The sequence below is a fragment of the Papaver somniferum genome, chromosome 7 (assembly GCF_003573695.1).
Source record: "Papaver somniferum cultivar HN1 chromosome 7, ASM357369v1, whole genome shotgun sequence".
Taxonomy (NCBI): Eukaryota; Viridiplantae; Streptophyta; class Magnoliopsida; order Ranunculales; family Papaveraceae; genus Papaver; species Papaver somniferum.
Window position 1 is genome coordinate 130,554,136 of NC_039364.1, and position 7,854 is coordinate 130,561,989.

Sequence of the window (7,854 nt, forward strand, 5' to 3'; positions counted from 1 at the left end):
AAGCAAGACATCAAGAGTTATGAATTAACACTTGATGATGGCATCTACGATTCAATATCTGAAAAAATCAACTCTAGAGATTCTACGAGACAAGTTAATCTTGTTAATAATGTAGAAACCGATGACGACTGGAAAATACGTCTACAAGAAGGGTTAGATGAAATTTCCGATGATGATGACTCAGATTTTGAACAAGAAGTAGAAGAGGATATCTCAGAATACTCTAAACTGCTGAAACCTTTGAAAAATGAAAAGCTGAGAACTTCAGATTTTCTTGGTTTTATGACTCCTCTTTGTCGTGAGAACAAGAAATTGAAGAAGGTTTTTCAAGGATATTATATTGGTTACCAAACCTGTGATTATCTTCTTAAAGATCGTACAAACGATCTAAATTCTAAGAAATTATAATGTGAATATCTTCGAAGAGAACTGTTTTTGTCAGAAAAGAAACGTGCTAAATCGGAAGCAATGTTTAATTCTCGACAAGTACAGGGTCTTGAAGAAAAAGCCACTGCTAGTCTCTCTCAAACAAAATTGTTAGAGAAAGAGCGTGATGCTGCTCTTGAAAAAATTCATTTGTTGGAAGAGAAACTTTTTGAATCTGATGCAAGGATTAACTTTCAACAAAAGAGTTTTGAAGAGAAAGAAGGTGTATATCTCTCACGAGAAAAACGTCTTGAGGCTGATCTAACCAGTGCTCTTGATAAAATCAAGATTTTGGAAGAAGAAAATTTGGAACTGAAAAAATCCAATGAAAGCTCAAACAAGTTAACCACAATGTTAGAAGCAAGTAGAAATCATCGTGATACATGGGGATTGGGCTATAAGGGAATATATGCTTCAAATATTAACAAAGAGGTAAAATTTGTTAAAGCTAAAAATTCTTCTCAATCAGAGGCTTCCACTGATGACAAAGATGCTCATATTTCTTGTGAAGAAGAAAATGTTGTCAAGTCTAAGAATAGTGTTCAACCAGCAGTAATCAAAGAAGGCACTTCTGCAAATGTCAATAAAGAAACAACGTTGAACAAGGATAAGAAGAAGAAGAAGAAGAAGAAGACTCATCGAGCTCCAATGCAAGAGGATCCACAAAAAGGTAATATTAAAACTCATACTTCGTATATTTATACTAAGCATTGTTATTATTGTGGTAATAAAGGACACTTGCAATGGGGATGCAAGGTTCGTAAGATGCAAGATGCTCTTTCTTTTGTATCAAATGAATTGGCTAAGTTTGCTCCTCATAAGAACTCAGATCATTATTGTCCTAAGTTTAGGCAAAAGAATTATTATAATGATAGTTCAAATTTTACATATCACTCGACAAGGTCATCCCATAAAAGACCCAATTATAGAAAGAGATATGACTTTTTAAATGCAAAGACAAGATCTGATGTTCCAAATTGGAGAAAGGGCGTTTAGCAAAATATTCAAAAGGACAACGATCCTAATGAAATGAAGGAGAAAGATGCTCCTGCAAAACCCAACACTAAATGGGTCCCGAAGTCCTCCATAGCCAAAAATGGACCAAAAGTTAGTCACAAGAATGACTCTCAGTTTTCAATTGTTGGTGACAATAATTACAAGAGTCTTCTTGAAAGACTAAAGAAAGACATTATGTCTGAAATCTCTTGTACTAGTAAAGGTTGTGATAATGGCACTCTTCATCACAAGTCAAAGAAGAAAAACAAGAGAAAAAAAACCAAGCAAGAGGTCAAGAATGATGATTTTGTCTTAGTCACTCGTGACGAACAAGACAAGGATCAACTCAACACAACCTAGTTGTTTTGATATGTGCATGCTCACCTTGGTGCTCAATATTTTGAAAGGTGAGAAAGCACATGAGAAAATTGAGCACATGATCTCTCGTTTATTATATGACTAATTAACATCTATAGGGAGATTTATTTTCTTCTATACTCATACCTTTTCTATCTATATTTGAGCTTTTGGTAGAAACGGTAATTTTGAGTTAATGATGTTGATATCTACTGATCATATATGTGTAGCTCTTGCTTTTGTGGTATGACCGATTCCTAGAAGCAAATTTATATGAATGAATATTTATATCTTTGCTTCGAATATTCAATTTATGGGATGTTTGATTTCGGTTTTCTGACCTTAATATTCGATCCCATAATATTGTGAACCCTCATGGTTTGGGTGACTTTTTGATTTAGCGGGATTAAGTTCTAGCCCTAGTAGGTAGGCTTTATCAAAGGATTATGAGGGGTTCTAATAGAAACAATATGTGAAAAAGTCACAATATGTTGAATCGGTTTTGGTTTAGCATAAAATCATATGTGTTTCGACGGTTTTCAACTTTTGCTTGCAATAGTTAAAACCAGTTTTTAACCTTTCTCTGGTAAAGGTTGAGGTATGTTGTTATTCTTTTGTTCACGCATAAGGATGACAACGTGGTGATATTTCGATATCAATTCTCTCTGGACGAAGATGCAATCATATTGGAGAAGTGGATGCGAAATTTGAGGTAACAATCTTGTTAGTTAATTGTTTTCCTGTTTAAGAAAAGCTTGAGTTTATATTATATATATTGTTGCTTTTGCTTAACGAAATTTAGGTTTAATTGATATTTATTCCATGATGTGTGTGTGTGGATGTGTGTTTCAATTGGTTCATGTTAAGAATAACTATTGTTATCTTGCTTTATTGTGTGATATCAATCGTTTAGGCTTACAAGATTTCGGTACAATTGATGTGTGTGTGATTCAATTGGTTCCGGTTAAGAAAAACTATTGTTATCTTGCTTTTGTATGGTATCAATCGTTTAGGCTTACAAAATTACGGTGCAATTGCGCTGCTTATAATGTCTATTACTGTTTCAATTGCTTCCGGTTGAGGTGAATAATTATGCAAGTTGATTTATTTTGGTTTGTATGAATTATTTATGGCTGAACGAAATAATATGTGTACGGGATGAGTTGTTTAGTCCAATTCGATTCCGGATAAGAAACTAAGTTAATTCTGATCTTAGTTTGTCTTATCAAAGTGAGGTTTCGGTTATTCAAGTCTAATCGAATGCCTAAACAAAGAAATACTAGTTAAATAACCTAGTATTTGGTTTGTTTAAAATTGAAAGGTCTAAGTTTATGGATAATTAGAACCTGATGAGAAAAATGAAGTTTATTCTTTATTTTGGTCTTATCGAATTAAGCGGTTGTTTTTGAACAATCGGTTTAGTAAAGGAACTAATATGATTAGTTGTTTTTGGTTTGCTAAACTAAATGAGAAAAATTGTTTCGGACAATTGTTTCCTTGGTAACATATCAAAATAAGACTACTTGTAGTTTCGATTTTGATATTGGTTATCAGAACATGATGTGTAGAACCCTCGTGCCCAACTCTACAGGTTTGCAAGTCTATTCTGAGATTTGTAAGATTATTTTCATGTTGTCCTTTATTTTTTCGTTTTTTTTTGTCATTTTTGTGATAAAAAGGGGGAGAAATATATGGAGTAAACAAGTGATACTGGCATTGATTTTATATTAATTGTTAGAGCATAGCTCGGTCGACCTCGCATGCGTTGCTATCTCAAGCATGTTTGTCAATGTTAGTGATCAAAACTATGAGTCTTGATTTCTAGTCTACATAGCTAAGTCTCGGACTAGGATAGAAAAGTGTAGTTGAGATCAAGGATTTCATGACGATTCATCATACAACGACGAAGATCTACTCAAGGAACCGTGGAACTTCATCAACAAAAAGGTATGGGAGACTTGAACTTATCTATCACTCAATAGTCTATCTCTTCTATCTCCTACTTCTTATGAGACAAAAGTCGTATGCTATATAGACTGGATCATACACATTTGATATTTCGAGCCGAGTATATCTCGCCTATCTATATCTCGAAATCATGTGTTGGTAAAGCGTTTCGCTTTGATCGGGTTTATCTTCACCTAGTGACGAAAGTCATAATGTTTCAATCACTTTGAAAATAGCTTTGACGAGAAATAGTGTAACAACTATATAACGTCCTCTAAGAATGTTTCAATGGTTGGAATGAGAGTTTAGGTCTATATAACCAATGATGGATATAAGCATTGTGTGGAAACACATATGTGCATAAGTCATATTTCTTAATCCGAAGTTTGCGAACTTTGTTGATTGAGAGAAACCGGAGGAATTGGCTTTGCCAAGTCCGCGAGCTCAGTTTCGAACTCATTCCGCGAACTGACGGAAGTTCTCTTGCCGAGAATTTATGCTGGGATTTTCCAAAAACTCGTTTGCGTGTTTAGTCCGCGAACTCAGTCCGTGAACCGAGTCCGCGAACTGGCGGAAGTCTCCTTGCCGAGATTTTCTGCTGAGTTTGGAAAACTCTGCTGGTTGTCTTAAGTCCGCGAACTTGCTTGTGTACTTGAGCGGGTTATGATCTAAAGATGTGCTCTACATATGAAACTTAAATTACTAAGGAATGCAGTATGCAAACCGTGGCTATAAAGTTCATGAGACGATTCAATCGAATCGAATCATCTTTGTTTCAATTGTGTCTTGTGTAGTTACATAAGATCTCATAGCAATTGAACAACTCTCTAACTAGTTCATTTGAGTCAGTTGAACTAGTTATGGTGAAGAAGAACAAGGTTAATATGAAATGCTCATATGGTTGACCTTTTGGGTTACTATGTTGAACCAACATACACGTACACGTTTGGGCACGGTTTTCACAAACCCAGTAAACGTATATCTCAAGTGTGTGTGACAAGCTAAGTTTTCGATCTAACGGTTGAGAAATATTAGCTTGAATCTAAATCAGGTTTTCATCTAACAGTGAATATTGATTGCTTTGTAATTAAGGCAAAACCCTGATTTGAAGACTATATATAGGAGACTTCTAGCATTGGGCAAAACCAATCCCCACACGTCTGTGTGATACTAGTGCGCTCGCTAGAGTCGACTCTCCTATAACCTTTGGTTTTCTTCTCTAAAACCAGGTTAACGACTTAAAGACTTCATTGGGATTGTGAAGCCAGACCGATACTACTTTTATCGAAGTTGTTGATCTGGTCTTGCATCTTCTATCGTACGAGTACAATATTTGATTGGATTGAGATCGTGAGAGTTCTCCGATAGACAAGATAAAGAAGTCACAAACATCTTCATCTCACTGTTTGTGATTTCTCGACGTCCTCTTGTGTATTTAAGTAAGAGTGTTGAGAGGTGATTGATTAATCTAGGCTGTTCTTCGGGAATATAAGACCGGATTATCAATTGGTTCCTGTTCACCTTGATTTCATATCTTAAGACGGAACAAAAACCTAGGGTTTTTCTGTGGGAGACAGATTTATTCTTTGATAGACTTTTCTGTGTGAGACAGATTTGTTTATTACCAAGTCTGCGATTTTGGGTTGCAGCAACTCTTGGTTGTGGGTGAGATCAGCTAAAGGAATCAAGTGCGCAGTATCCTGCTGGGATCAGAAGCGTAGGAGTACAATTGTACCTTGAATTAGTGGGAGGCTGATTAGGGTTCAACTATTGTCCAGTCTGAAGTTAGCTTGGAGGAGGCTAGTGTCTGTAGCGGCTTAATACAATGTGTATTCAATCTGCACTAGGTCCCGGGGTTTTTCTGCATTTGCGGTTTCCTCGTTAACAAAATTTCTGGTGTCTGTGTTATTTCATTTTCCGCATTATATTGTTTATCTTTATAATTGAAATAATACAGGTTGTGCGTTAAAGTTTAATCGATTAGAGATCCGACCTTGTGGTTGTTGATTTCATTGATTAACACTTGGAGATTGGTCTTTGGTACCGTCCAAGTTATTCCTTGTATTTGATAAAGACTCGCTATTGTTTTTAGCTTGAGTAAAAATCAAATCAAGAGAGAGATATTAACTCCTTGAGATACTTTTATCTAGATTGAGTCTGACTGTCTAGTTGATTCTCTAGCAAAGTATTTCGGAGTTAGTCCATACATATTTCTAAGCGAAATATTGGATGGTGCTGTTAGACCCCCGCTTTTTCAATTGGTATCAGAGCAGGCAAACATGGTAAACCTGATAAGTTTGTGTTTGTTCGTTCCTTATAAATTTTCCTATGGGAAATTTCTTTGGAAAGCTTGCTCCTGGCATCTGTAACGCACGCCAGAATTCCTTAAAGATTGTTCAGAGATTGTTATGGTTAAAACCTCTGGTTTCTCATGATAATATCACTTCATCTAAAAGGGGGGATTTAGATGTTAAGAAACAATCATAAGGAAAAAATAAAAAGAAGGAAAGGTTGGGAAAACGTTTAATACGCTCAAGGATATGGAACCTCACTAGAATAACTCTTGATCTCTATGAGGACTACTATCGGAATGGATCAATTGATAAATATCTGTTTAAAGTGTTCAAAGACGTTTTTAAATTCTTAGAGAAACTTAATTTTGTTAAGTCTAAGAATCATTCCGAAAAGAGTTTCATACGTGTTAAATCTGTTAATACTGTACAACCAATAAATCGGAAGAATCCTTCTTCTAGCCAGAATAAACGAAGGATAGGAAGCTGTTAGAGCATAGCTCGGTCAACCTCGCATGAGTTGCTATCTCAAGCATGCTTGTCAATGTTAGTGATCAAAACTATAAGTCTTGATTTCTAGCCTACAATGCTAAGTCTCGGACTAAGATAGAAAAGTGTAGTTGAGCTCAAGGACTTCATGGCGATTCATCATACAACGACGAAGATCTATACAAGGAACCGTGGAACTTCATCAATAAAAAGGTATGCGGAGACTTGAACTTATCTATCACTCAAAAGTCTATCTCTTCTATCTCCTACTTCTTATGAGACAAAAGTCGTATGCTATATAGACTAGATCATACACACTTGACATGTCGAGCTGAGCATTCATTGCTTATCTTTTATCTCGAAATCGTGTGTTGGTAAAGCGTTTCGCTTTGATCAAGTTTATCTTCACCTAGTGACGAAAGTCATGAAAGGTTTCAATCACTTTGAGAATTGCTCTAACGTGAATCGGTCTGTGAATAACGGCTACATAGCATCCTCTGAGAATGTCTCAATGATTGAAATGAGAGTTTAGATTACATAACCATGTATTCCTTGAACCGAAGTTTTCGAACTTTGTTGATCAAGAGAAATCGGGAGGATTGTGGAATTGGCTTGCCAAGTCCGTGAACCCATTCCGCAGACTCAGTCCGCGAACTGTTGGAAGTTCTCGACCGAGAATTTCTGCTGGGATTTTCCGAAACTCGTTTGTGTGCTTAGTCCGCGAACTCAGTCCGTGAACCCAGTCCGCGAACTGGCGGAAGTTCTCTTTCCGAGAATTTCTGTTGAGTTTGGAAAACTCAACCGATTAACTTAAGTCCGCGAACCTGTTTGTGAACTTAAGAAGTTATGATCTAAAGATGTGCTCTGAACATGAAACATTAATTTACTAAGGAATGCTTTATGCAAACCATGGCTATAATGTTCATGAGCCGATTCAATCGAATCGAATCATCTTTGTTTCAATTGTGTCTTGTGTAGTTACATAAGATCTCATAGTAATGGAACAACTCTTTAACTAGTTCATTTGAGTCAATTGAACTAGTTATGGTGAAGAATAACAAGGTTAATATGAAATGCTCATATGGTTAACCTTTTGGGTTACTATGTTGAACCAACATACACGTACACGTTTGGGCATGGTTTCACGAACCCAGTAAACGTCTACCCAAGTGTGTGTGACAAGCTAAGTTTTCGATCTAACAGTTGAGAAATATTAGCTTGAATCTAAATCAGGTTTTCATCTAACGGTGAATAAGGATTGCTTTGTAACTAGGGCAAAACCCTTATTAGAAGGCTATATAAATGAGACATCTAGCATTGTGCAAAACTAATCCCCACACGTCTGTGT